This window comes from Somniosus microcephalus, chromosome 12, assembly GCF_052327205.1.
Source record: "Somniosus microcephalus isolate GS21.2 chromosome 12, FLI_Smic_1.0, whole genome shotgun sequence".
In the NCBI taxonomy this organism is placed as follows: Eukaryota; Metazoa; Chordata; class Chondrichthyes; order Squaliformes; family Somniosidae; genus Somniosus; species Somniosus microcephalus.
This window is the reverse complement of record NC_140998.1, coordinates 78,462,371-78,489,866: the sequence shown is the minus strand read 5'-3', so window position 1 is coordinate 78,489,866 and position 27,496 is coordinate 78,462,371. Positions and strand designations below refer to the sequence as shown.

Below are 27,496 nucleotides of genomic sequence, written 5' to 3'. Positions count from 1 at the left end.
TTTATAAACAGAATTGAATTATAAAAAGATGAGTGCCGGGCTAAGTATTGAATGGTGATGTTTGAACAAAAATATGCTTCATCTATCAAGAAAGGAATGCGAAGGTATCTGGTACAATATATCGAGCTGAGATGGAAAATAGATTGGTATTTTTGAATTTTCTGCAAGTAAGCAGATTATGATTGATAATATTGTTACGTCCGTGTATAATAAGATACAGACTGCAGCAGAAACGGTACAACAGGTGTTTACTCAACGTGGCTCACAGTTGAACTGATCTGTACAGATTACTACTCGGGGCTATATACAGGTGTGGTCACTGCCGGTACTGCAGTATACATGAGCTGTAAAAGATAGCTCCCCACTTAAAGGTATATACATTACAATTCCTCCCCTTTTAGATTAACAGTACCATAACACTCATTTAACAATTAAATATCAAACTAATTACAATTAACACTTTTAACATGCAACATTAGCTGAAAATAGTCTATTTATATATTCAGTCTTTGGGGAGGCTTCCTGATCCTTTCTGGATAGCGCCTTTCCCGAGTGTCTTGTTCTTGGTGTGGAGGCGATTCTGGCCCCCTGTCGTCGGTTGGTTCATCAGCTTCCGATGCTACTGTTTCTGGGGTAGATGCGACCTATACGTCGGGTTCATCACCAGGTACGTATGGGCGAGGCATGGGGTTGACTTGTTCCTGTGACTCTAGGATCTGGTCAGCATGGCGTCTCATGATGCTCTCCCCAACGTCCACTGTGTACATTAGTGGGCCCTGCCATGTGCATATCGTTCCTGGCTGCCATTTTTCTGTTCGGTAGTCGCGGGCCAAGACTGGTTGCCCTACATTGAAGCTCCTTGTTGGCTTCTCATGGATGTGCTGGAATTGCTTACTCTCGACATCTCTTCGTACGTTTGGTCTGAGCAAATCCAGGCGAGATCTTAACCTTTGGTTAAAGAACATCATGGCTGGGGCCTGGTTGGTGACTGCATGTGTCGCATTCTGGTAGGCGAACAGGAAATTGTCCACCTTGTGCTGCAGCGGAATGTTGTCATTGTACATAGCCTTTATTGCCGCCTTAAAGGTTTGTACGAACCTCTCAGCCAATCCATTTGTGGCTGGATGATACGGGGCGGATGTGTAATGCCTTACCCCATTCTTTTTCAAGAACCTCTGGAACTCTTCGGACACAAACTGTGGTCCGTTGTCGGAGCAAATCTGTTCTGGCAAGCCATTCCTGGCAAAAATGGTCCGTAGGACTGCAATAGTTTTCTCCGTGGTGGTGGAGGACATTTTGATGACCTCAGGCCATTTCGAGTGCGCATCCACGGCTATTAAAAACATTGAGTCCATGAATGGACCAGCAAAATCAATATGCCCCCGTTGCCATGGAGATGAGGGCCACTCCCATGGGTGTAGAGGGGCCTGTGGTGGTGCATTTTGGACTTTCTGGCATCCTGAGCAGCTCTTGGTCAGGTCCTCGATTTGTTTATCGATTCCCGGCCACCACACAAGCCCTGGCTAGGCTTTTCATTTTTACCCCTCCCAGATGACCCTCATGAAGCTCATTGAGCACTCTATCCCTTAACTTGGGTGGAATTACCACTCGGGAACCACACATCAAGGTCCCCCGGCACACTGACAGCTGTTCTCTCCTTGTCGAGAATGCTGGCAACAGTGAGTCGCCATGTGCTGGCCATCCCTTCACCGTCAAATCATATACCCGAGACAGTGTCGGGCCATTTCGGGTTTCCTTTTCGATACAAGCGTTAATTACCGGTAGGTATTCAACTATAGTCGAATGGAATATTTTGACAGGATCCACTGCTGGTGCTTCCTCCGCAGTAGGCAGTGGCAGGCATGATAGCCCATCAGCATTTCCATGCTGTTTCGTGCTCATAGTGGTGTGCCCCTAGAAAAGTGACCATCTTTGTAGTCGTTGCGCAGTCATCACCGGAACGCCCTTCTTCGGATTAAAAATGGAGACAAGAGGCTGGTGATCAGTCAGCAAGGTGAATTTCTGCCCGTGCAGATAGTGACTGAACTTTATAACTCCCCACACTAGGCTGTCTTTCGATGTGATTAGTGTTTTGCTCTTCTGGAAAGCTCGTCTACATTCGTCACTCCACTTCCATGGCACCCCAGTTTGCAGTAGGGTGTTCAGTGGGTGTAGTATTGTAGACAAATTTGGCAAGAAGTTATGGTAGTGGTTTACCAGCCCGAGGAAGGACCTCAGTTGTGACACATTTTCCGGTGCTGGAGCCTTGACTACTGCCTCAATCTTCTCTGGGGACTTATGTAACTCCTCTTTATCGATAACGTGGCCACAATACGAGACCTGTTTTCTAAAAAACTCGCATTTGGGGCGGTTAGCTCGGAGCCCATATTCCTGCAATCTAGTGAGCACCTGCTCCAGGTTGGCAAGGTGATCACTGTCATTTTCGCCCGTGACCAGGATGTCGTCCAAATAACACTGGGTCCCTGGGATCCCTTGCAGGACTTGTTCCATTGCCCTCTGCCAAATTGCCGGAGCTGATGCTACCCCGAATACCAGCCGGTTGTATTGGTAGAGACCTTTATGGGTGTTGATTGTGAGGTATTTTTTTGATGCTTCTTCTACCTCCATTTGCAGATACACCTGGGCCAGATCAATCTTAGTGAAGCGTTTCCCTCCGGATAGCGAGGCGAAAATATCTTCAATCCACGGAAGTGGATATTGTACGGTGTGAAGGACCGGGTTCACTGTTACCTTTAAAGTCCCCACAGATGCGAACCTTCCTTGGTTCCCCAGGCGTGCTGCTCAATGACTTTTTCATCACAGGGATGATGGGTGTAGCCCACTCGCTCCAGTCTACCTTGGACAGTACACCTGAGCGTTCCAGACTCTCCAGCTCTGCTTCGACGGCTGGGCGGATCGCATAAGGTACTGGTCTGGCCGTAAAAAATTTTGGGCTTGAGTTTTCTTCAATTTTAATCGTCGCTGTCATGCCTTTTAGTGTTCCGAGTCCTTGCTGGAACACTTCTTTCGCGTCAGTTAGGATCTTTGACAGTCGCCCAGGTGTGACGTCGTCATCCTTTTTGTCAGCCACAGTCAGTGCCTGTATGGAATGCCAATCCAGTTGTATTTTCCGGATCCATTCACGTCCCAGTAATGGTGGTCCTCCATCTTGCAATACATACAGGTCTAGTTTTGGTGTTTCCTTACCGTTATATATAACGGTCACCCTTATTTTTCCTTTGGGGTAGACTTTTTGCCCCGCGTACGTCTTCAAAATAATTTTTGTGTCTCTCAAGGGTATGTGTGAGAATAGCCGCTCGTAGTCCCGTCGGTTTATGACTGTTAGGGCTGATCCTGTGTACAATTCCATCTTTACCTGGACTCCTGCTATCTTGAGAGTGACCCAAATGGTTCGGTGATCCTCCGTTGTGATCACATTATGTAGTTTCAGACAACTCAGTTCACTGCTTTCAGAGTCGTTGTCACTCTTTTGTTCGTCTGAACTATTCTCCGTCATCTTATGTACCTTCTTGTACTTTCCTTTGATAGGTTTCTTATTGCTGGTTTTCTTTCCCGACCTACAGACTCGTGCTATGTGTCCTACTTTTCCACACTGTCTGCACACTTTGGCCTAGAAATTCAGTTGTTTGCGCCAGCCGCTAGCGCCTTAGGAGGAGGAGAAGTGAGGTGCTAAGCGGCTAGCGCCCGGGCGCAGCGCAATCTGCGCCTCTCGCGAACTTCAGTTAAGATTTAGTGGCGGCGCAAAACCTTTGCGCGCGCTCAGCTGCACGCGCAGATCCTGACGTCATTTCATGGTGCAACGCCCTTTGTGCGCCCCAAACCGGAAATTCAGTGGCGCCGGCCTATTGTGCACCTGGCGCCCCTAGCGACTGGTAGAGGGGAACGGTTCCCAGTCGCTGCGGGGCGCGCTAATTAAAGGGCACTCCTCCTGCAGTATAAATGGCAGCCATTTTGCACCACTCCTTCTTTATGAGAGACGGATCTTTGGAGAGAGACAAAGGTAGAGAGCTTTCTAGTTTGGCTCAACACTCGCACAGGTACTTGTGGCTTCAGGCCACAGCTTTGCACTTGTCTTTAACTTCAGAGTCATAGCATTGATTGGAAACATATAATGGGGGCTGCAATGGGTGGAAACGTTGGGCTTCACCATTGCATTCAAAGGGCTCAGAGACGCTGTGAGAGAGTGCCAGTCATGGCCAGACAGAGAAGGGGCAACAGGCGTCGGCAAAGGAGGCCTTACCCACCCAGGGTATACCGCCAGCAGTTCTCATATCTGAACATGTCTGAGGAGCAGTGTGTTCGGAGGCTGCGATTCAGAAGGGCGGTGGTCACTGAGATCTGCCACCTGCTTTGCGGAGATCTGCAGCCACAGCTGAGGAGCAGGACGTCTCTGTCGGTGGCAGTGAAGGTGACGGTGGCTCTCAACTTCTATGCCACCGGCTCCTTCCAATCCGCTACTGGGGACATTTCCAACATCTCCCAGTTTGCGGTACATTGCTGCATCCGCCAGGTGACCAATGCCCTTTTCAGAAGGAGACGTCAGTTCATCTCCTTCCCCATGACCGTTGACAAGCAGCAACAGCGTGCAATGGGCTTTGCAGCATTAGCGGGCTTCCCCATGGTGCAGGGCGCCATTGACTGCACGCATGTGGCTTTGCGGGCACCTCTAGAGAATGCCGAGGATTACCGCAACCGGAAGGGCTACCATTCGCTCAACGTGCAGTTGGTGTGTGACCACAGGCAGCTCATCCTAGCTGTCAATGCCCGCTTTCCAGGCAGCAGCCACGATGCCTTCATCCTGCGCCAGACTTCTGTGGCAGACATGTTCGAGGCCCAGCCTCACCCACGAGGATGGCTTCTCGGGGACAAAGGCTATCCTTTGTGCACCTGGCTGATGACCCCGCTCCGTGCACCCAGCACCCCTGCTGAAGAGGGATACAATGACAGCCATCAAGCAACCAGGAACATCATTGAGCAAACAATCGGCGTGCTGAAGCAACGGTTCCGCTGTCTGGATCGTTCCGGAGGAGCCCTACAGTACTCGCCTGAGCGAGTCTCCCATTTCGTTGTCGTGTGCTGCATGCTGCACAACCTGGCTATCTGCAGGACTCAGCCACTGCCAGCAGACATTGGAGGACCACCAGAGGAGGAGGAGGAGGAGGAGGAGGAACAGCACAGGAGGGAGGCAGAAAGTGCAAGGGCCGCCCGTCGGCGGCTTATTGCAAGTCGGTTCTAGGCCCCCTCTCAGGGAATGGCTTGTGCCAATGGCAGAAGATGAATGTAGCCGCTCCACAAGCCCTCAGCCGAGCAGGGCAACCAGGACTTCCAAAAGAAAGCATGGACAGTGCGATTTAAGATTTTTTTTTACTATGATACCTCTGTGCCCTTCCCACATGACAAACTAATGGAGAGAAACCCCCCCCAAAAACACAAATACACCAGTCTCGGCCTTTACAAGTAAAACAAATAGACCAGTCTCGGCCTTTAAATATGAAACAAATACACCAGTCTCGGCTTTTATTAGTAAAACAAAACATTTGGCCACACCTTCTACTTTTTCCCCTGCGAGGGTGATCCGTTTCGCTTCCGTGACTGGCCCCTACCCGCCCTGCAGCTCCTCCTCAATGGGACCCCAGTGGCTGCAGCAAGGCTGGGGGAAGGCTGCTGAGGGTCAGATGGTGAGACGGCAGATGCCCTTGGGGGTTGGCCTGGACCAGCTCTGGGCCTGGAGGGGCCGGCTGCTGACTGCTCCAACTCTGCTTGGGCGGCAGCAGTTTGTCCAACAGCTGGTGGCAGCTGCAATGGAGGAGTGACAGTGTTGGCTGCAGAAATGCTGCCAACCTGACAGATCACAGGCACTCCCTGGTCGGCTGATACATTGGCACGCGCACGGGCCAGCACTGCAGCATGCGCAGCAATCTGCTGAGGCACAGACTGCTGGGCTGCTGCGGCACAGCGAGTGCCCCGGCGATGCCTGGCTGATCCAGCGAGTGTGGCAGCAGTTAGTGCCCGTGTGGCCCTGGTCTGTGTCTGCATGACAGCAGCCAGTGAATGCACGGCACGACTGAGCACTTGGCTAGAAGCCGCCTGTGAAGCAGCGAAGTCCTGCTGACTCCTAGCCTGTGCTGCCGCGATGTCCTGCAGACTCCTGGCCTGTGCTGCACTGAATTATTGCAGACTCCTGGCCTGTGCTGCACTGAATTGTTGCAGACTCCTGGCCTGTGCAGCCCCGAATTCCTGCACACTCCTTGCCAGTGACTCTATGGAGTCGGGCATCCTTGCCACTGCAGCCATGAGCTCCGTGTGCCTGCGCTCAACCTGGGCGCCCATTTCCGCTAGGAGCCGCACCTCCTCTGCGCTCACCGTAGCAGGACTGGAGGCCGCACTCACCCTCCGGGGAGAAGGCCGCCGAGCTTCCCCACCCCTCCCGCGTTGCTGCAGCCCGCTGGTCCCCGGAGCTTCACTATCCTCTGACCCTTCCCCCCTGCTCCCCTCCAGGGAAGACGTGTCACCATCATGGCCATGGGCTGCCTCGGCTGAGGGTGTCCCTGATGGGCTGGCTTCCTCTTCCTCCTCCTCTATGTCTGACTCGGAGACAGTGCCAGCTTGAGGGGCCGCCTCCTCACCTGGCGAGTCACCATCTGAAAGCAGGGAGGCACAAGAGTTGCTTTAGAGTGAGGACAGGGCGGCAGCGAGGGAGGCATGAGTGCTGCTGTGCACTGCATTGGTTCGATAGTGGCAAAGGATGCTGGTGTGAGGTGCAAGTGGAAAGGGAGAGGTCAAAAAGGTGATGACCTTACCATTGGTGCCCAGAACAGGGTCAGCATCTCCAGTGGTGACGGGGCCACTCAGCCGTCCTGCCATGATCCGCTCCACTCGCTGCTCGAGGTCGCTCAGCTGTTTCAGGTCAGGACAGCCACCCCCGGTCTGTTGCTGCTGTCTTCTGTTATGTGCCAGCTTGGCCTGCAAGAGAAAGGACCGCCTCTAAGTACAGTGTCAAGCCCTGATCTTGCCCGCACTGCCTCCCATGTTCGATTAACCCTGACCGTGTCAAGCCCTGATCTTGCCCGCACTGCCTCCCATGGTCGAATAGCCCTGACAGTGTCTAAAGTCCTGATTGCGCAAGTGCTTTTCATGACAGTCCCATAGCTGCTGGATGAGTGCTGGCCATTAGGGCTTTCAGACCTGTTTGGCCATAAAGTGAGGTGCACATGCAGGGATGAGGAGGATACTGGAAAGGGTACTCACCCTGACAACCCGAGTGAGGTCGTTCAATTTTTTCCGGCACTGGGTTGGTGTCCTGCCAACCACGCTGTTGGACGTGACCGGGTTTGCCACATCCCTCCATGCTTTCCGATATTCGGCGGGCAGCGGCCTCCTGCCACCCTCAGGGAAGAGGATATGGCGCCTGCGGTCCACTGCGCCAACCAGCAGCCTCAGGTCAACCTCGCCGAAGCGCTGCGCTCTCTCCCTGGCCTTCTCCATTCTCCTGGGCGTGGAGCTGTTCCAGAAGCAGTGTTCAGGCCTTGCCTTAGGGCTGCAGTGTGCAGGGCGTGGCAGCCAAGCAATTCCACCCTCCCCCTTTAAGTGCTGACCGGCGCCTGACTGTCTGACCTCAATGAGCAACTCGCCGCACCTGCGCTGCGCCCGCCTTCGGTGTTTGCGCCCCGGATCGCCGGCTTAGTGCCTAATCATAGTCGTGCATCGCCTGCTTTAGCGCAGCAGCAACCTCTTGGGGCGATGCAACTGAATATCGGCGAAGGTGGCGCTAAGTTGCGCCGGGCGCAAAAGTTAGCGAACGCCATGCTGTAGCGCCCCAAACGTGGCTATACTGAATTTCTAGGCCTTTGTCTTTGAACCAGCAATCATTCTGGTCGTGTGTTGTTCTGCCACAGCGATAGCACTTCTCTGTTCCATATGACATTTCGTTTGTGCCATATTCTTGTGGTCTCTGTTGTATCTCTGCAGCGCCCCGTGCTGCTGCTTCATATGATACCGCAATGCTGAAAGCCTTTTCCAGCGTAAGATCCTTTTCAGATAAAAGCCGTTTCTGGGTTCCTTCACTTTGAAGCCCACACACAAACTTGTCCCTTAAGGTATCTGCCAGCCCCGCTCCAAACTGGCAGTGTTTCGATAGTTTGCGCAGTTCTGTTAAATAATCAGCATTGCTTTCATCCTTATGCTGGTTCCGTTTGTGAAACTTGAATCTTTCTGCTATCAGTAGCGGTGTGGGGTTTAAATGTTCCTTTAGTATCGTTACTATTGTAGTGATCAATAACATGTCATTCTGTGGTGGACACTAGGTGGAGCAGTAGAGCTGTATATAGCTGTATGTATAAGACTACACTACCCATGAGGCTAGGCTACCCACAAGGCAGCAGTCAAGAAGGTGGAGCAGTAGAGCTGTATATAGCTGTATGTATAAGACTACACTACCCATGAGGCTAGGCTACCCACAAGGCAGCAGTCAAGATGGAAGCCTCTACAAGATGCTGTACCTAGTCCACATGGCTCAATAAAGTAACTAGCTTTTGCCCGTTTCGCTGGACCACCTCGACTGGAAAGCCAAGCCTGGCTCTCGACAGCCTCCCCCGCAATTCTCGAGTCTCTGCTGGATGACTGGGCGGTCGATGCCCGAGTCTCTGGCCTTGACCTCCAATCCACTGATCTCCAGGAACGAATCCCTGGGAGGTGATGCAGAGTTGCAGGTAGGTTCGAACCTGCCTCGTCGCCAATGTTACGTCCGTGTATAATAAGATACAGACTGCAGGAGAACGGTACAACAGGTGTTTACTCAACGTGGCTCACAGTTGAACTGATCTGTACAGATTACTACTCAGGGCTATATACAGGTGTGGTCACTGCCGGTACTGCAGTATACATGAGCTGTAAATGATAGTTCCCCACTTAAAGGTATATACATTACAAATATTTTGTAGACAATAATGTGCTTGGCTAATTTAAGCAGATGGAGCAAATAAGTGGTGAAGATTTATGCTTTTTAATGTTTCTGTACAATCATTTGTGTAACACACATTCCCGATTTCTTTTAACCTAGTTGAGTGTAGTTTTTTTTCTAGGTTTGTAGTGCACATGTTTGAGCTGTGCTTTTATTTTTTGTCAATTTCCAATTTTCTCCCTTCTCCTGAAGCTGGTGCCATGTGCCATGGTGCAGCTCCACAGGTTGTTGGAAGCCCTCCAATTGCTTCCCCTCGTCACAATTCTTAATTTGTGAGTTTAGACAATGCATATTAACAGGCTATTTAATCATGGGACATCACAGCAAAGTCTGACCCTGTCCTCCCTAATGTCCATACATATGTGCATTTCAGCTAGAGTACTGGATAGCAATCAGGAGTGTAAAACCTGACTGACTTTTCTTCAATCTAATCCAGAGACATTGAAGCCAATTGTAATATCCCACTTCTGTCTTCACTGAGTTCAGCTAACTCAGGCCTGGGACTTTCCTGATCTTTATGGCTCACTATCACTTCAGTTAATGTATTTATCCACGAGCCACTGGGGATTCCATGTAAAAAAAAAAAAAAACGGACCAGAATTTGCTGGAGTGTGCCTGGTTGGGGATGGCATTAAAAGGGAAATTAAAGAAGCGTGCAATAAGGGCACAGCAATCATCATGGGTGACTTTAATCTACATATAGATTGGGCCAACCAAATCAGTAACAATACTGTGGAGGAGGAATTCCTGGAGTGTTTACGGGATGGTTTACTGGACCAATATGTCGAGGAACCAACCAGAGATCAGGCCATCTTAGACTGGGTATTATGTAACGAGAAAGGATTAATTAGCAATCTTGTTGTACGAGGCCCCTTGGGTCTGAGCGATCATAATATGATCGAATTCTTCATTTAAGATGGAGAATGAAGTAGTTGACTCAGAGACGAGGGTCCTCAATTTAAATAAAGGAAACTACGATGGTCTGAGGAGCGAGTTGGGTAGGATTGATTGGGGAATGGCGCTCAAAGGGTTGACGGTGGATAGGCAATGGCAAACATTCAAAGACCGAATGGATGAGCTACAGAATTTGTTCATCCCAGTTTGGCATAAAAATAAAACAAAAAAGGTGACTCAACCGTGGCTAACAAGGGAAATTAGGGATAGCATAAGATCCAAGGAGACGACATATAAATTGGCCAGAAAAAGCAATAATCCTGAGGATTGGGAGCAGTTTAGGATTCAACAAAGGAGGACAAAGGGATTAATTAAGAAAGGGAAAATAGAATATGAGAGTAAGCTTACAGGGAACATAAAAACTGACTGTAAAAGCTTTTATAGATATGTGAAGAGAAAAAGATTGGTGAAGTCAAGCGTAGGTCCCTTACAGTCAGAATCAGGGGAATTTATAATGGGAAACAAATAAATGGCAGACCAACTAAATTCATACTTTGGTTCTGTCTTCACAAAGGAGGACACAAATAACCTCCCAGAGATGCCGGGGAACATAGGGCCTGATGAAAGGGTGGAACTGAAAGAAATCAGTATTTGTAGGGAAATGGTGTTAGGAAAATTGATGGGACTAAAGGCCGATAAACCCCCAGGGCATGATAATCTACATCCCAGGGTACTTAAGGAAGTGGCCCTGGAAATAGTAGATGCATTGCTGGTCATCTTCCAGAACTCGATAGACTCTGGAACAGTACCCATGGATTGGAGGGTAGCTAATGTTACCCCACTATTCAAAAAAGGTGGTAGAGAAAAAGCGGGGAATTATAGACCGGTAAGCCTGACATCGGTAGTGGGGAAAATGCTAGAATCTATTACAAAAGATGTAATAGCAGAGCACTTGGTAAGCAGTGACAGGATCGGACAAAGTCAACATGGATTTACAAAAGGTAAATCATGCTTGACTAATCTAGTGGAATTTTTTGAGGATGTAACTGGTAAAATAGATAAGGGAGAACCAGTGGATGTGGTGTATTTGGACTTTCAGAAGGCTTTCGATAAGGTCCCACATAAGAGATTAGCGTGCAAAAATAAGGCACATGGGATTGGGGGCAAGGTATTGACTTGGATAGAGAACTGGTTGGCGGACAGAAAGCAAAGACTTGGAATAAACGGGTCGTTTTCCGAGTGGCAGGTATTGACTAGTGGGGTACCGCAAGGATCGGTCCTAGGACCCCAGCTGTTCACAATATATATTAATGATCTGGATGAGGGAATTGGATGTAATATCTCCAAATTTGCAGACGACACAAAGCTGGGTGGGAGGGTAAGCTGTGAGGAGGATGTCGTGAAACTCCAGTACGATTTGGACAGATTGGGTGATTGGGCAGAAACATGGCAAATGCACTATAATGTGGATAAATGTGAGGTTATCCACTTTGGTGGCAAAAACAGGAAGGCAGATTATTATTTGAATGGCAATAGATTGGGAGAAGGGGAAGTGCAAAGAGACCTGGGTGTTCTTGTGCACCAGTCGCTGAAGGTAAGTATGCAGGTGCAGCAGGCGGTTAAGAAGGCAAATGGTATGTTGGCCTTCGTAGCAAGAGGGTTCGAGTACAGGAACAAGGATGTCTTGCTGCAGTTGTACAGGGCCTTGGTGAGACCGCACCTTGAGTACTGTGTGCAGTTTTGGTTGCCTTACCTGAGGAAGGACGTTCTTGCCATGGAAGGAGTGCAGCGAAGATTCACCAGGCTGATACCTGGGATGGCAGGAATGACGTATGAGGAGAGATTGTGTTGATTGGGTTTATACTGACTGGAGTTTAGACGATTGAGAGGGGATCTCATCGAAACTTATAAAATTCTGTCAGGCCTGGACAGACTAGATGCAGGAAGGATGTTTATGATGGCCGGGGAGTCCAGAACCAGGGGTCATAGTCTAAGGATAAGGGGTAAGACATTTAGGACTGAAATGAGGAATTTCTTCACCCAGAGAGTGGTGAACCTGTGGAATTCTCTGCCACAGAGGGCGGTGGAGGCCAGCTCATTAAATATATTCAAGAAAGAGTTGGATATATTTCTTAAGGCTAAAGGGATCAAGGGATATGGGGAGAAGGCAGGGACAGGGTACTGAATTTGGATGATCAGCCATGATCTCATTGAATGGCGGAGCAGGCTCGGAGGGCCGAATGGCCTACTCCTGCTCCTATCTTCTATGTTTCTATGTTCCTGCACCTTTCAGCCCAATATTTTTGCCCTGTAAGCTGCTGGAATTGTGAGCTGGTAACAGCGAGGGCAACAGGGCACCTGGGACCTTGATGAATGACTGGATCAACAGTGTATCTCCTAAACCAATGAGATTTTTAAGGATTGAGAGATTAACAGAGGAATGACTGAGAAGGAGGGTGAATTAGAGTAGGGTGAATTAAAAGTCAAATCAGGTACTGAAAGAGAAATAAAGAGGGAAAGAAAGATTGGATTAAGAGAGAAAAAAGAGACAAGTTTTAAAAAAAAAAAAAAAGTAAAAACTTGAATTGTGACATTTTAAAAATCTCCTAACAATAATTCACTACTTGAAGGAATGAGACTCCACATTTTTAATTGCCAATTAACCTCTCTACCCAGAAAGTGAACAATCATTAACAATGACCATGTTATTAAAATGGTACTTAGGCTATTAATTACTACACTTAACTTTCGGTGGTGAGCTTAATGGGCAATTTATGTGCAAATGCTGCAACTTAATGAAACTCTCAGGGAGGTTAAGGGCGAGATACCATTTTCGCGAAGCAATAAGTGGAGCGGCACATATCGTCCAGCAACTTGTGGCGATCCGTAATGCACGGGGTATCTCTTCCTCGCCACAAGTTGCTGGCCGATTTGTACATTAATAATACGCACGGTTATTTTTTTCAGCGAATTCCAGCCCAATAGCTGTGTGAAATCTCATCAGTAGAAGGTATGCCCTGCAAAACTTGGCTGGTCCCGAGGTTTTCGGATAAAGGATAGTCTACCTGTAGAAGGTATGCCCTGCAAAACTCGGCTGGTCCCGAGGTTTTCGGATAAAGGATAGTCTACCTGTAGAAGGTATGCCCTGCAAAACTCGGCTGGTCCCGAGGTTTTCGGATAAAGGATAGTCTACCTGTAGAAGGTATGCCCTGCAAATGTTGCTTCTCCTTTCTTTCCCTTTCCTTGAGTCTTTTTCTCTCTTCTCAGTCTCACCAGTTTTAATGTGCATAGCCACAGCTACTGTATCCACTTAGTTACTTGATCCAAATTGGCTTCTTGTTTCCTTTCCTGATCAAAGCTTTTCTTTCCCTTAACCTGTGGAATCGCAACTTTCTCGCCATGGGCTTATAAATAACAATGCCAACCCTTTGACCCAAATCCTTACATGTCTGCATTCCTGAATTGCAGAGTTCCAACCTAATGTGTTCTATTGCATCTCTAGACACGAGCATCACTTTATCATCTCCAGATTCCATCTTGCGTCCCTCCTATTACAGCCCTTGAACTATCACTATACCAATCCTCCTGTCAAAGCCTCCAAACTTAATTGGTTTTCTGCCCAGCTTGTGATTTTTTTTTTTTTGTTTGTTCTCACGATGAGGGTGATGCTAAGAAGACTGTTTGTTTATTACCCATCTCTGAGAAAATGATGATGGGCCCTCCAGAATATTGACCCAATGACAATGAAGGAACAGTGATATATATCCAAGTCATGATGGTGTCTAATTTGAAGGGGAACTTGGAGAAGGTACTGCCATGACTTTTCTGCTCTTGTCCATGGTAGACATCATGGGGCTTGGAAGGGTTGTTGAAGCAAGCTTGGTGAATTGCTGCAATACATATTTTAGCCATAATGTGCCAGTGGTGGAGGGGATGGATTTTGAGTCCAATGTTAGGGGTGCCAATCCAGAGTACTGCTCTGTCCTGGATAATAAGTTAGTTTGGGGTACTATTCACTTTTTTGTGGGGGTGGAAAACTGGCAGTATCAGATCAGTCAGCTGTTATACACCCCACCTGATTTTCCTGACTTCAATTGGAGGGGAAATTGAGCAGGATGTATAACTAACTGGTGGCTGATCTCCTGCTGCCAATTTCCCTCCCAGTGAAAGTGAAAATCAACACCGTTGATTATTGTTACAGCTGCACCCATCCAAGTGAGTATTCCATCACACTCTAGACTTGTGTCTTGTGCAGATGGTGAAGAGGCTTTGAGGAGTCAGGTGGTGAGCCACTTGTTAGAGAGTATGCAGCCTCTTCCCTGCTGTTATATAGCCAAGATGTTGATGTGGCTGGTTTAGTTAAACCTCTGGTCATTAACCTCCAAGCTGTTGATGGCGGGGAACTTGGTTGTTAGAGGTGCAATTGAAGGGCATGGAAAGGTGGCTGTTTTTTATTGTGTTGGAGATGGCCATTGTCTATCATTTATATGGCGTGAATGTTGGCTGCCATTTGTCACCCCAAGCCTGGATGTTAACCAGGCTTTGCTGTAAGCTGGCACAAGCTGCCTTGCTTTCAGGGGAATTGTGAATCGATCTGAATGCTAGAATAATCAGAAAATAGCCCCATTCCTAACCTAATGATGGGCGAAAGGTGATTGATAAAGATGGTCGGATTGAGGATGCTGCCATGAGGAATTGCTACAACGTGGAAAACTTGTAGTTTGAAGTTTGAAGCTTTAATTATTGGCCTCCTGCAACCACAACTATCTTCCTATGTGTAAGGTACGATTCAGGCCACTAGAGGGTTTTGCTCTTGAAATACCCCCCCCCCCCCCCCCCCCATTGACCCAGTTTTGCTTGGTCTCCTTGGTGACAGACTTGATAGTGAGGATAGTTACATTTAGTCTCCTCTGGTGTTCAGCTTTTGTATTAGTGACTGGCTCAAGATTGTGATGGGTCTGGAATTGCATGGTTCTGGCAGAATCCAAACTGAACATTGAACAATTATTGGTGCTTGATGGCACTATTGATGCCTCCTTCCTTCACTTTGCGGATGATTGTGAGGAGGCTGATCGGGGTGGAATTGGCTGGATTACATTTGTCTAGTTTTTTATTGACATGGACAGTTTTCCACGTTGTTTGGTAGACACCAGTATCATAGCTGCATTGGAACAGCTTGGCTGGGGGGTTGGACAGCTAGTTCTGGTGCACAGATCGGCTCTGCAGCAGTGATGTCCAGGACCATAGGGTTTGTTATCCTCAGAGCACGTAGCCACTTCTTATCATGTGGAGTGAATCGCTTTAGTTGGACATTGGCCCCTATGATGGTGGGACTTTGGAGTAAGCCTAGTAGGATCATCCACCTATCACTTTTGTCTAAAGATACTTCTAAACACTTCAGCCATGTCTCATGCATCACATGCTAGGCTTCACAATGATTAATGAAGGGGACGTTCATGGACCTTTTCCGACTGTTAGTTGCCTGATTGTGCACCACCATTCTTGACTGGATGTTATAGGGCTACAGAGCTTTGCTCTGATTTGTTGGTTGTGGGACCACTTAACTCAGCCTATAACCTGCTGCTTTTGATGTTTAGCATGCAGGTTGTAGCTTCAGTAGATTTGAGTTGATCAGTCTTAACAATTTACATTCTAATGCCTTCTTAACATGTCTCTTTGACTGCCAAGCAATGCTTTCCACAGCACACAGACCAGCTTTACTTAGGGTGATGAGAAAAGGCTAGTTATAAATAAAATGTTTACATATTTTTAGGTAAAACTGAAATTTAGATTTAAACTTGGCTATTTGGAGCACATTTTCTACAGTTTTATTTTTGCACAGTTTGATTCAGTAACAGTACCACATAAAAGGCCTGTATCACTTAAAGGTCTGTGTCATTTACAGTGAATCCTGATGAGATCAACTCCATTTGTCAAAGCATTTTCTAATAGCAATGAAATGCACTGAAGTGATCAGTATATCTGCAGAACTGGGCTTGAAGAGTTTGGAGATTTTATTGGCAATTTATTCAAAATGCTCATCTGCAATATTGGACAGAAAATTACATCCTAAGGAACTATTATTACCTATAGTGATATGGAATGAAGCTAAGTAATCAAACTGTTTATGTCCAATAACATCATTTGTGAATTAGGAATAACATTCATTTTACAAAATGAAAATACACATTTATGGAACAATTTACACTAGTTATGATCAACTAAGTTGAGACGAAGCAGCAAATTGATTATTTTGCAGGTAAATTGGCTCCTGCGTATGAAAATACTATCTGACTTAATGAGACAATATATTTTTTGTGACTGTTTTTCTTCCACTTCTGAAAGCTATTGCAGAAGTATGATTTTGTTCGGATTAGTATTTTTGTAATAATGTAGACAAAGACTGCAGTCCTGCACCTATATAACAAGGATGAGTTTGCGGTGCGGAGTCAAATACTTAGCTCATTTATTAAAGATTAAATGAACATTTACTCTCAAACCAACACCGAGATTACAAAAGATGTTTTGCCGTAGAAGAACGCACGTCACTACCGGTTGAGCTCAACCATCGCTCCTCTCTCTACTCTGTCTCCTCCTTCTATTCCCCCTTCTTACTTATGGCTATGATGATCTCACCCCATTTATACTGTTTCTAGCTGCACTAATTCATAGGCATCTGCACTCCATAACCTTTTTCCCACTTTCAGTACCAGTCAGAAAGAAGCATATTATCTAAATGGTGGGAGATTGCAGAGCTCTGAGATGCAGAGGGATCTGGGTGTCCTCGTGCATGAATCGCAAAAGGTTACTATGCAGGTACAGCAAGTAATTAGGAAAGCTAATAGAATGTTATTGTTTATTGCGAGGGGAATTGAATACAAAAGTAGGGAGGTATGCTTCAGTTATACAGGGCATTGGTGAGACCACATCTGGAGTACTGTGTACAGTATTGGTCTCCTTATTTAAGAAAGATTGTAAATGCGTTGGAAGCAGTTCAGAGAAGGGTTACTAGACTAATACCTGGAATGGGTGGGTTGTCTTATGAGGAAAGGTTGGACAGGCTAGGCTTGAGTTTAGAAGAGTAAGAGGTGACTTGATTGAAACATATAAGATCCTGAGGGGTCTGGACAGGGTGGATGTGGAGAGGATGTTTCCTCTTGTGGGAGAATCTAGAACTAGGGGTCACTGTTTAAAAATAAGGGGTTGCCCATTTAAGACAGAAATGAGGAGACATTTTTTCTCACAGAGGGTCGTGAGTCTTTGGAACTCTCTCTTCCTTAGAGGGCGGTGGAAGCAGAGTCTTTGAATATTTTTAAGGCAGAGGTAGATAGATTCTTGGTAAGCAAGGGGGTGAAAGGTTATCGGGGGTAGGTGGGAATATGGAGTAATCAGATCAGCCATGATCTTATTGAATGGCGGAGCAGGCTCTAGGGGCCGAGTGGCCTACTCCTGCTCCTAATTCGTATGTTCTAGGCTATTTAAATATTTATCTCTCTAGCCCATGGTTCCGCAGGGGAACAGAAAACACTAGTGTTTAGGATTAACAAGGCGTAGAATGTATTGTTATGGTTAGTTACAGATAAACTAATCTCTAAATGTAAACACTGTGTGACCTAACCCAGAACCAAGCCTCTTCTGACCTCTGTAGAAACACTGTTAACTACATTGTCAGCTATATTTGCAGTCTTTCAATCTTCACTTTTAACTGTAGAGCGTAATGTAAAATGGAACTTAATATGAATAAATTCTTTTTGTACCAGATTTATTTCTTTACAAACTCTTAGGGGGACCGCGGGTGTCGGCGGGAGGCGCGAGCGGGAAGCTTGAAAAAGCTTCAGAGACCCAGGTAAGGCCTCAGACCGCGGGTGTCGGTGGGAGGCGCGAGCGGGAAGCTTGAAAAAGCTTCAGAGACCCAGGTAAGGCCTCAGACCGCGGGTGTCGGCGGGAGGCGCAAGCGGGAAGCTTGAAAAAGCTTCAGAGACCCAGGTAAGGCCTCAGACCATGGGTGTCGGCGGGAGGCGCGAGCTGGAAGCTTGAAAAAGCTTTAGAGACCCAGGTAAGGTTTACCAATCTCCAGTCTCGGACCCAGAGGGAAGGAGAGAGGTAAAAAGTAATCCAAGTGTGACGTCACTAGAAAGCGGGTAAGTGATTGGTTGGTGAGTATTTCTCTCTTTTGAAGCTTAAACTCTGTGGTTTATAGTTTCTAAGGTGCGATATTCATCATCTAGAATCGGGGCAGAGGGTATTTAAGAATAATAATAAATTTAATTAATTACATAGAATGGGAGATCAGGTGATGTGTTGCTGCTGCAATATGTGGGAGGTGGTGGACACCATTGATGCTCACAGTGATCACATTTGCAGTAAGTGTTGGCTGCTCGAGGAATTCCGGCTCCGTGTTGAAGAGCTGGAGTCCGAGCTTCAAACACTGAGACACATCAGGGAGGGGGAGAGTTACCTGGACTCTGTGTATCAGGAGGTAGTCACACCAATTAGATTAATTAATTCAGATGTAGTCCGTGGCCAGGGTCAGGATGGTGTGACTAGAAGTGAGGCAGGTACGGGGATCCAGGAGGTAGTGTTGGAGGAGCCGCAGCCCTTGCTCTTGTCCAACAGGTTTGAGGCTCTTACTCCCTGTGAGGATGGGAACGGGGACTGCGGGGAGGATGAGCAACCCGGCCACAGCACCATGGAGCGGGGGGCCATTCAAGTGGGGGGAGATAAAAGAAATGTTGTAGTGGTAGGGGATAGTATCGTTAGGGGGATAGATAGAGTTCTTTGCAGCCGAGGCGAGAGTCCCGAAGGCTGTGTTGCCTGCCCGGTGCCAGGGTTAAGGACATCCCCTCTGGGCTGGAGAGAAACTTGGAGTGGGAGGGGGAGGATCCAGTTGTCGTGGTCCATGTTGGTACCAACGACATAAATAGGACAAGGAAGGAGGTTCTGCTGAGGGAGTTTGAGCAGCTAGGGGCCAAATTAAAAAGCAGAACCACAAGGGTAATAATCTCTGGATTACTACCTGAGCCACGTGCAAATTTGGCTAGGGTAAATAAAATTAGAGTGTTAAATGCGTGGCTCAAAGCCTGGTGTGGGAGAAATGGGTTTTGCTTCCTGGGACACTGGCATCAGTACTGTGACAGGAGAGAGCTGTTCCATTGGGACGGACTTCACTTGGCCAGTGCTGGGACGAGAGTCCTGGCGAATCGAATAACTAGGGCTGTAGAGAGGGCTTTAAACTAACTAGTGGGGGGGAGGTTTTAAGAGAGCGAAAAATAAAAATGACAGCGGAGAAGGCAATAGAGCAAGGTAGCAGTGGGGGGAATTAAAAACCAGAGCGTGTCAGGAAGGGACAGAATGTATAATGATAAAGGTAAAGTAGTAAAAGGGGTAAAAGCAGGAATAAATTGTCAGAAAACATATTTGAAAGTTCTTTATCTGAATGCACGCAGCATTCGTAACAAAATTGACGAGTTGACGGTACAAATAACTACACATGGGTCTGATCTGGTGGCCATTACGGAAACATGGCTGCAAGATAATCATGACTGGGAACTAAACATACAAGGGTATTTGACAATTAGGAAGGACAGACAGGAAGGAAAGGGAGGTGGGGTTGCTATGTTAATCAAGGATGGAATCACTGCAATAGTCAGAAATGATATTGGGTCAAAGGATCAGGATAGTGAAATAGTTTGGGTGGAGATGTGGAATAATAAGGGGAAAAAGTCACCAGTGGGCGTAGTCTATAGGCCTCCTAACAGTTGCAACTCTGTTGGTCAGAGTATAAATCAGGAAATAGTTGGGGCTTGTAATAAGGGAACCGCTATAATCATGGGGGATTTTAACTTTCATATTGACTGGACTAATCAAATTGGGCATGGCAGCCTTGAGGAAGAGTTCATAGAGTGTATTAGGGACGGGTTCCTTGAGCAGTATGTAACTGAACCAACCAGGGGACAGGCAATCTTAGATCTGGTCCTGTGTAATGAAACAGGATTAATAAAAAATGTCCTAGTAAAGGATCCCCTTGGAATGAGTGACCATAATATGGTTGAATTCCAAATTCAGTTTGAGGGTGAGAGTGTTGGATCTCAAACCAGCATACTGAGCTTAAATAAAGGAGACTATGAAGGTATGAGAGTAGAATTGACTAAAGTGGACTGGGAAAACAGATTAAAGTGTAAGACGGTACAAGAGCAGTGGTCTACATTCAAGGAGATATTTCACATCTTTCAAGATAAATATATTCCACTGAGGAAAAAGGGGAGTAAAAGAAAAGACAGCCATCCGTGGCTTAGTAAAGTAATAAAGGATAGTATCCGACTGAAAACAAGGGCATATAAAGTAGCCAAATCTAGTGGGAGGATAGAAGATTGGGAAGCATTTAAAAGCCAGCAAACAATAACTAAAAGATTAATTAAGAAAGGGAAGATAGATTATGAAAGTAAACTAGCAAAAAATATAAAAACAGATAGCAAGAGTTTCTACAGCTATATAAAAAGAAAAAGGGTGGCTAAAGTGAACGTTGGTCCCTTAGAGGATGAGACCAGGAAACTAGTGGTGGGGAACATGGAGATGGCAAAGACGCTGAACAAATATTATGTATCAGTCTTTACAGTAGAGGACACTAAAAATATCCCAACACTGGACAAACAGGGGGCAATGGGGGGGGGGGAGGAGCTAAAGACGATTAAAATCACTAAGGAGATGGTACTCAGTAAAATAATGGGACTTAAGGCGGATAAATCCCCTGGACCTGATGGCCTACATCCTAGGGTCTTGAGAGAAGTGGCGGTAGGGATTGTGGATGCATTGGTGATTATTTTCCAGAACTCTCTGGACTCAGGAAAGGTCCCGGCAGATTGGAAAACTGCTAATGTAACACCATTATTTAAGAAGGGAAGTAGACAAAAAGCTGGAAACTATAGACCAGTTACCCTAACATCTGTGGTTGGCAAAATGTTGGAGTCCATTATTAAGGAATCAGTAACAGAGCATTTGGATAAACATAATTTAATAGGACAGAGTCAGCATGGTTTTATGAAGGGGAAGTCATGTTTGACAAATTTGCTCGAATTTTTTGAGGATGTAACATACAGGGTGGATAAAGGGGAACCGGTGGATGTAGTGTATTTGGACTTCCAAAAGGCATTTGACAAGGTTCCACACAAAAGATTACTGATCAAGATAAGAAATCACGGGATTGGGGGTAATATACTGGCATGGGTGGAAGATTGGCTATCTAACAGAAAACAAAGAGTTGGGATAAATGGTTCATTCTCAGGCTGGCAATCAGTAACTAGTGGTGTTCCGCAGGGGTCAGTGCTGGGACCCCAACTCTTTACAATCTATATTAATGATTTGGAGGAAGGGACCGAGTGCAACATATCCAAGTTTGCCGACAATACAAAGATGGGAGGGAAAGCAATGAGTGAGGATGACATAAAAAACCTGCAAAAGGACATAGACAGGCTAAATGAGTGGGCAGAGATTTGGCAGATGCAATATAATGTTGGAAAGTGTGAGGTTATGCACTTTGGCAGAAAAAATCAAAGAGCAAGTTATTATCTAAATGGAGAGAAACTGCAAAGTGCTACAGTACAAAGGGATCTGGGGGTCCTGGTGCATGAAACACAAAAAGTTAGTATGCAGGTGCAGCAGGTGATCAGGAAGGCCAATGGAATCTTGGCTTTTATTGCAAGGGGGATGGAGTATAAAAACAGGGAAGTCTTGCTGCAGTTATACAGGGTATTGGTGAGGCCACACCTGGAATACTGCGTGCAGTTTTGGTTTCCATATTTAAGAAAAGATATACTTGCTCTCGAGGCGGTTCAGAGAAGGTTCACTCGGTTGATTCCGGAGATGAGGGGGTTGACGTATGAGGAAAGGTTGAGTAGGTTGGGACTCTACTCATTGGAGTTCAGAAGAATGAGAGGCGATCTTATCGAAACATTTAAGATTGTGAGGGGGCTTGATCGGGTGGATGCGGGGAGGATGTTTCCACTGATGGGTGAGACTAGAACTAGGGGGCATAATCTAAGAATAAGGGGCTGCCCTTTCAAAACTGAGATGAGGAGAAACTTCTTCACTCAGAGGGTAGTAAATCTATGGAATTTGCTACCCCAGAGAGCTGTGGAAGCTGCAACATTAAATAAATTTAAAATGGGGATAGACAGTTTCCTAGCAGATAAGGGAATTAGGGGTTACGGGGAGAGGGCAGGGAAGTGGACGTGAGTCTAGATTCGGATCAGCCATGATCCTATTGAATGGTGGAGCAGGCCCGAGGGGCCGTATGTCCTGCTCCTACTTCTTATGTTCTTATTAAAATTTGTGTGGTTTGCGCCACACTTTAGCGCCAGGAGATGGTGCTGAAATGCAGTTGACAGCCGTAACGACAGCTGATGCCGGTTCCAGCACCACACACCATATTGGTGGTATCGGTAGTGCTGTCGGTAAACCCTAGCGCCAGGGAGCTTGCCATGATGGAGATTGTGATGTCAGTGAGTGTACAGCGCTCACTGCACGCCGATCGCCAACATTGGATTTAGCCACTTACCTTAACGGCAGCACAGAACAACAACAGGGAGAGCTGGCATCTACAAGCAGAAAGCAAGTTGCAGCAGCGTTATTTAAAGGCACCATCCCCAATCAGCTGTACCTGACGGGGTTTTGCAGTTTCAGTGCCTGTTTGCTACTTCCTGCAACTGAAACAGCTCTCTTTAGTTATTTCAAGATATTTTGGGAGTGTTCATTCAAGTGCAGAAGTCACTCATTATTTGTTAAAAGCTTCTGCTCACGACACGTCCTCATAGTCATGAAGGCTGCGGGATTGCAGCATTACCTCAGGAGGATGACAAGGTGGCGGAGGAGGAATAGGAGGGAGGGAGAGGCAGCAAAACAATCGTCCTTCTGGACGGGCTGTCCATGACCAGCTCATCAGACTCCGATTCACATGAATGAAACCCCAGATCCCCATAGCTCACCACATCCCCATCACACAATCCCTGTCTCATGGCGTATCACAGCGTTCTCCTGGGTGCAAAGGTGAAATGAGAGAAACCACAAAATATTCCAAACACCATTAATAAATTTATCTATAAACATATGACACATGTCACATGAATTCTAATAGTAATGACCCTTGTGCCTGCCATAGTTGAAGAGCTGTCATTGGGTGTGAGATGTGGGTGTGAGTGTTGCGAGGTAGAGATTGTTGTTAGGCGAGTGCTGGAGGTGTGGTACATTGAGCAGTGTGTGAAGCTTGTGGTACAGATGATGGTATGTAGCATTTGTTGAAACCTTCACTCACCCTGACCACCCGTGTGAGCTCATTAAACTTCCTCCTGCACTGGGTGTGGGACCTGGGGACCACCATGCTGCCTGTGACGTGGTGTGCCACCCCCCTCCACATAGTTCGGCAGACTTATGGCGAGGGCCTCCTGCCAGTTGGTACAGGACCACCTGGCGAGGGCCTCCTGCCAGTTGGTACAGGACCACCTGTGTCTCTCCACCACTAAACCCAATGCCTCCAAAGCTTCCTCGGCCCTGGGCTCTCTCCCTGGGGCGGTGATCTGCCATCAGCATTTGTAAGTAAGTGCTCCTTCTCTTTGTCCTTCTTCTTATGGTTGTTGAGGCAGCTGTACACCCAACAATGCTGAGAATGAGGTGCTGCAGCCTCAATGGGCCTCCCCTTTAAGCAGTGAAAAAAGCCTGTGGCAATCATTACTTGCATTTAGACTACAACTGATATTGGTCCATCTTTTCAGTGTAATGCCAATGAGCTTGGGATTTTAGACTAGATTTATGGCTCCAATCATATTAATGAGGATGAATTTTACGTGCAGTCTAGATAATTTTCGCCAGCCGCTAATTCACCATTTTTTGTCTAAACATGGCCCATTCCTTGGCTATAACAAATTTATAGCCCTTAATCTTGATCTCTGACAATTCCATTGCTGACATCAGCCCTCCAGTACCTAAACCAAATGGTCAGTCCATACGGTGCATGTCAGAGTGTTGTTTGGCCACAGAGGACATAATAACTGACTCCAATCCTGTCTGTACCCAATAACCACACATGCATTTTCCAGCATCAATCACTGGACAGCGATTAGGAGTGGGTATCCTGTATGATTCCACTACTGCCTCCCCCCCGATCCAGGGGCACTGCGACCAATTGTCGTGCCCCAATTGACTCCCAGCTGGAATCATCTGACTTGGTTAGTACAGCCCATGAATTGAACGTACGACTTCTAGTCTATATGACTTGGTGATATATTGGGTTGTGCATTTACTCCTTAATCCATAGGGGAGCCAGCCACAAATATTTTTGAATATCACACAACAGGGTACACTTTCCTTTTTGGGCAACCAACAGATGCAATACTGAGGTGCAATGAGCCTCTGAAGAAAGGTACCTCTGATTTTTGTGTCTGGGGCCATTTGCATGGTGCTGGTGTACTCCTGGTGCAGACCTGCTCCCAACAGAGTGTTGCAGCAGGTCCGAATAGTGGAAATAGGACCACAATTATAGAGCAGCTAGAGAGTAGTAGCTTGAAGGTTTTAAGTTTGTCCAGGGGTGGGGTAAGCGGGGGGTAAAAGAAGAATTTTAACCTGCTTACAAAATCATATTATGTTCCAAAGCACTTTACAGCCAATTAAGTACTTTTGAAATGTAGTCACTGTTGTAATGTAGGAAATGTGGCAACCAATTTGCGCACAGCAAGGTCCCACAAACAGCAATGAGGTAGTGACCAGATAATCTGTTTTAGTGATATTGGGTGAGGGATAAATATTAACCAGGACACTTAGCGCAACACTTCTGCTCTTCTTCAGAATGGTGCCATGGGATCTTTTACATCTACCTGAGACAGCAGACAGGGCCTCGGTTTAATGTCTCATCTGAAAGACGGCACCTCCGACCGTGCAGCACTCCCTTAGTACTGCACTGGAGTGTCAACCTAGATTTTGTGCTCAAGTTTCTGGAGTGGTGCTTGAACCTTCTGACTCTGAGGGGAGTATGCTCACACTGAGCCAAGGCTACTGAGGGGAATAAAATTGAGCTATCTATTGCGAAAGTGCATTGAGTACACCAGATGCTTACTAATGCCATCTGCTCTGGTCAGGGACCTACTAATGTTGAGCCTTGATTTGGAGAAAATTATAGGATGCATGTAAATGTGTGTGGCTTATATACCAGATTTTATAGTCCATGACTAAACCACCAGATTTTATAGTCCATGACTAAACTATCAATGCAGAGACTGAAATTTTCCATATTCTGTAATATTTTTGGACATGACCATCTTCTTTACACCACTTTACACTGCAAGTTTGCTTCACATAATTACTAAACTGGAGTCAGGACCCTGGAGGATGTCATCTCAGTGTTTTAATTTGATATACTGCATGGAGGATAAGTCCAGTGTGGTGTCAAACCTGGTTTGCAAAGTGCACAGAGTTCCATTGAACTTCCTGGGCACTTTCATTAAGTCTACCATGCCTTGATTTAAACAGAGAGAGTCAGGATTGTACTCTCCCTGGTTTCTAAATGTTACTTTTATATTGTTTGGCAGTGCTCTGCAGGCATATAATCAATCATGTGCAGACCTCTCCTGGCAGGAGGCTTGGAGTTAGGCAGGCAGAACTCAAACAATGTAAACAAGGTTTTGCTTGGTTGGTATCTGAGCAGCTACATGTAAGCATACCGTAGACTTCAGAACAAAACAAAATCTGGTCTTGCCAGCGACGCCCACATCCTATAAACAAATAAAAAAAAGTAATGCTAGGTAACAGCCCATTTTTAGACCAAAAAAAACCCAGCTAGCAGTGATTACACAATACTCCGGTTTGTTTTAAATTTGGTTACTCATGAGAGCTGAGCTGATTTTTTTTATTCGTTTATGGGATGTGGGCGTCACTGGCAAGGTCAGCATTTATTGCCCATCCCTATTTGCCCTCGAGAAGGTGCTGGCGAGCCACCTTCTTGAACCGCTGCAGTCCGTGTGGTGAAGGTACTCCCACAGTGCTATTAGGGAGGGAGTTTCAGGATTTTGAACCAGCGACGATGAAGGAACGGCGATATACTTCCAAGTCAGGATGGTGTGTGACTTGGAGGGGAACTTGGAGGTGGTGGTGTTCCCATGCACCTGCTGCCCTTGTCCTTCTAGGCGGAAGAGGTCGTGGGTTTGGGAGGTGCTGCCAAAGAAGCCATGGCAAGTTGCTTCAGTGCATCTTGTCGATGGTGCACACTGCAGTCACGGTACGCTGGTGGTGAAGGGAGTGAATGTTTAAGGTGGAGGATGGGGTGCCATTCAAGCGGGCTGCTTTGTCCTGAATGGCGTCGAGCTTCTTGAGTGTTGTTGGAGCTGCACTCATCCAGAGTATTCCATCACACTCCTTACTTGTGCCTTGTAGATGGTGGAAAGGCTTTGGGGAGTCAGGAGGTGAGACACTCTCCGCAGAATACCTAGCCTCTGACCTGCTCTTGTTGCCACAGTATTTATGTGGCTGGTCCAGTTAAGTTTCTGGTCAATGGTGACCCCCCCCAGGATGTTAATGGTGCGGGATTCGGCGATGGTAATGCCGCTGAATGTCAAGGGGCGGTGGTTAGACTCTCGCTTATTGGAGATAGTCATTGCCTGGCATTTCTGTGACGCGAATGTTACCTGCCACTTATCAGCCCAAGTCTGAATGTCGTCCAGGTCTTGTTTTATGCGGGCATGGAATGCTTCATTATCTGAGGAGTTGTGAATGGCATTGAACACTGTGCAGTCATCAGCGAACATCCCCATTTCTGACCTTACGTTGAAGGGAAGGTCATTAATGAAGCAGCTGAAGAAGGTTGGGCCTAGGACTCTGCCCTGAGGAACTCCTGCAGCAATATCCTGGGGCTGTGATGATTGACCTTCAACCACCACAACCATCTTTTGTGCTAGGTATGACTCCAACCAGTGGAGCGTTTTCCCCCCCCCCCCCGATTCCCATTGACTTCAGTTTTACTAGGGCTCCTTGAAGCCACACTCGGTGAAATGCTGCCTTGATGTCAAGGGCAGTCACTCTCACCTCATCTCTGGAATTCAGCTCCTTTGTCCATGTTTGGACCAAGGCTGTAATTAGACCGGGAGTGGAGTGGTCTTGGCAGAACCCAAACTGGGCATCAGTGAGCAGGTTATTGGTGAGTAAGTGCCGCTTGATAGCACTGTTGATGACGCCTTCCATCACTTTGCTGATTATTGAGAGTAGACTGATGGGGTGGTAATTGGCTAGATTGGATTTGTCCTGCTTTTTGTGGACAGGACACACCTGGGCAGTTTTCCACATTGTCGGATAGATGCCAGTGTTGTAGCTGTACTGGAACAGCTTGGCTAGTGGCGCGGCTAGTTCTGGAGCACAAGTCTTCAGCACAATAGCCGGGATGTTGTCGGGGGCCCATAGCCTTTGATGCATCCAGTATGCTCAGCTGTTTCTTGATATCACGTGGAGTGAATCGAATTGGCTGAAGACTGGCTTCTGTGATGGTGGGGACCTCGGGAGTAGGCCGATATGGATCTTCCACTTGGCACTTCTGGCGGAAGATGGTTGCAAACGCTTCAGCCTTGTCTTTTGCACTCACGTGCTGGACTC

The 27,496-nt window shown here is 46.9% G+C and overlaps 1 protein-coding gene across 3 annotated transcripts in view; it reads left to right on the top strand.

The window, feature by feature from the left end:
* txndc16 (thioredoxin domain containing 16) overlaps nt 1-27,496 on the top strand; it is a 242,333-nt gene that overhangs the window by 72,047 nt on the left and 142,790 nt on the right. The window lies entirely within an intron of this gene.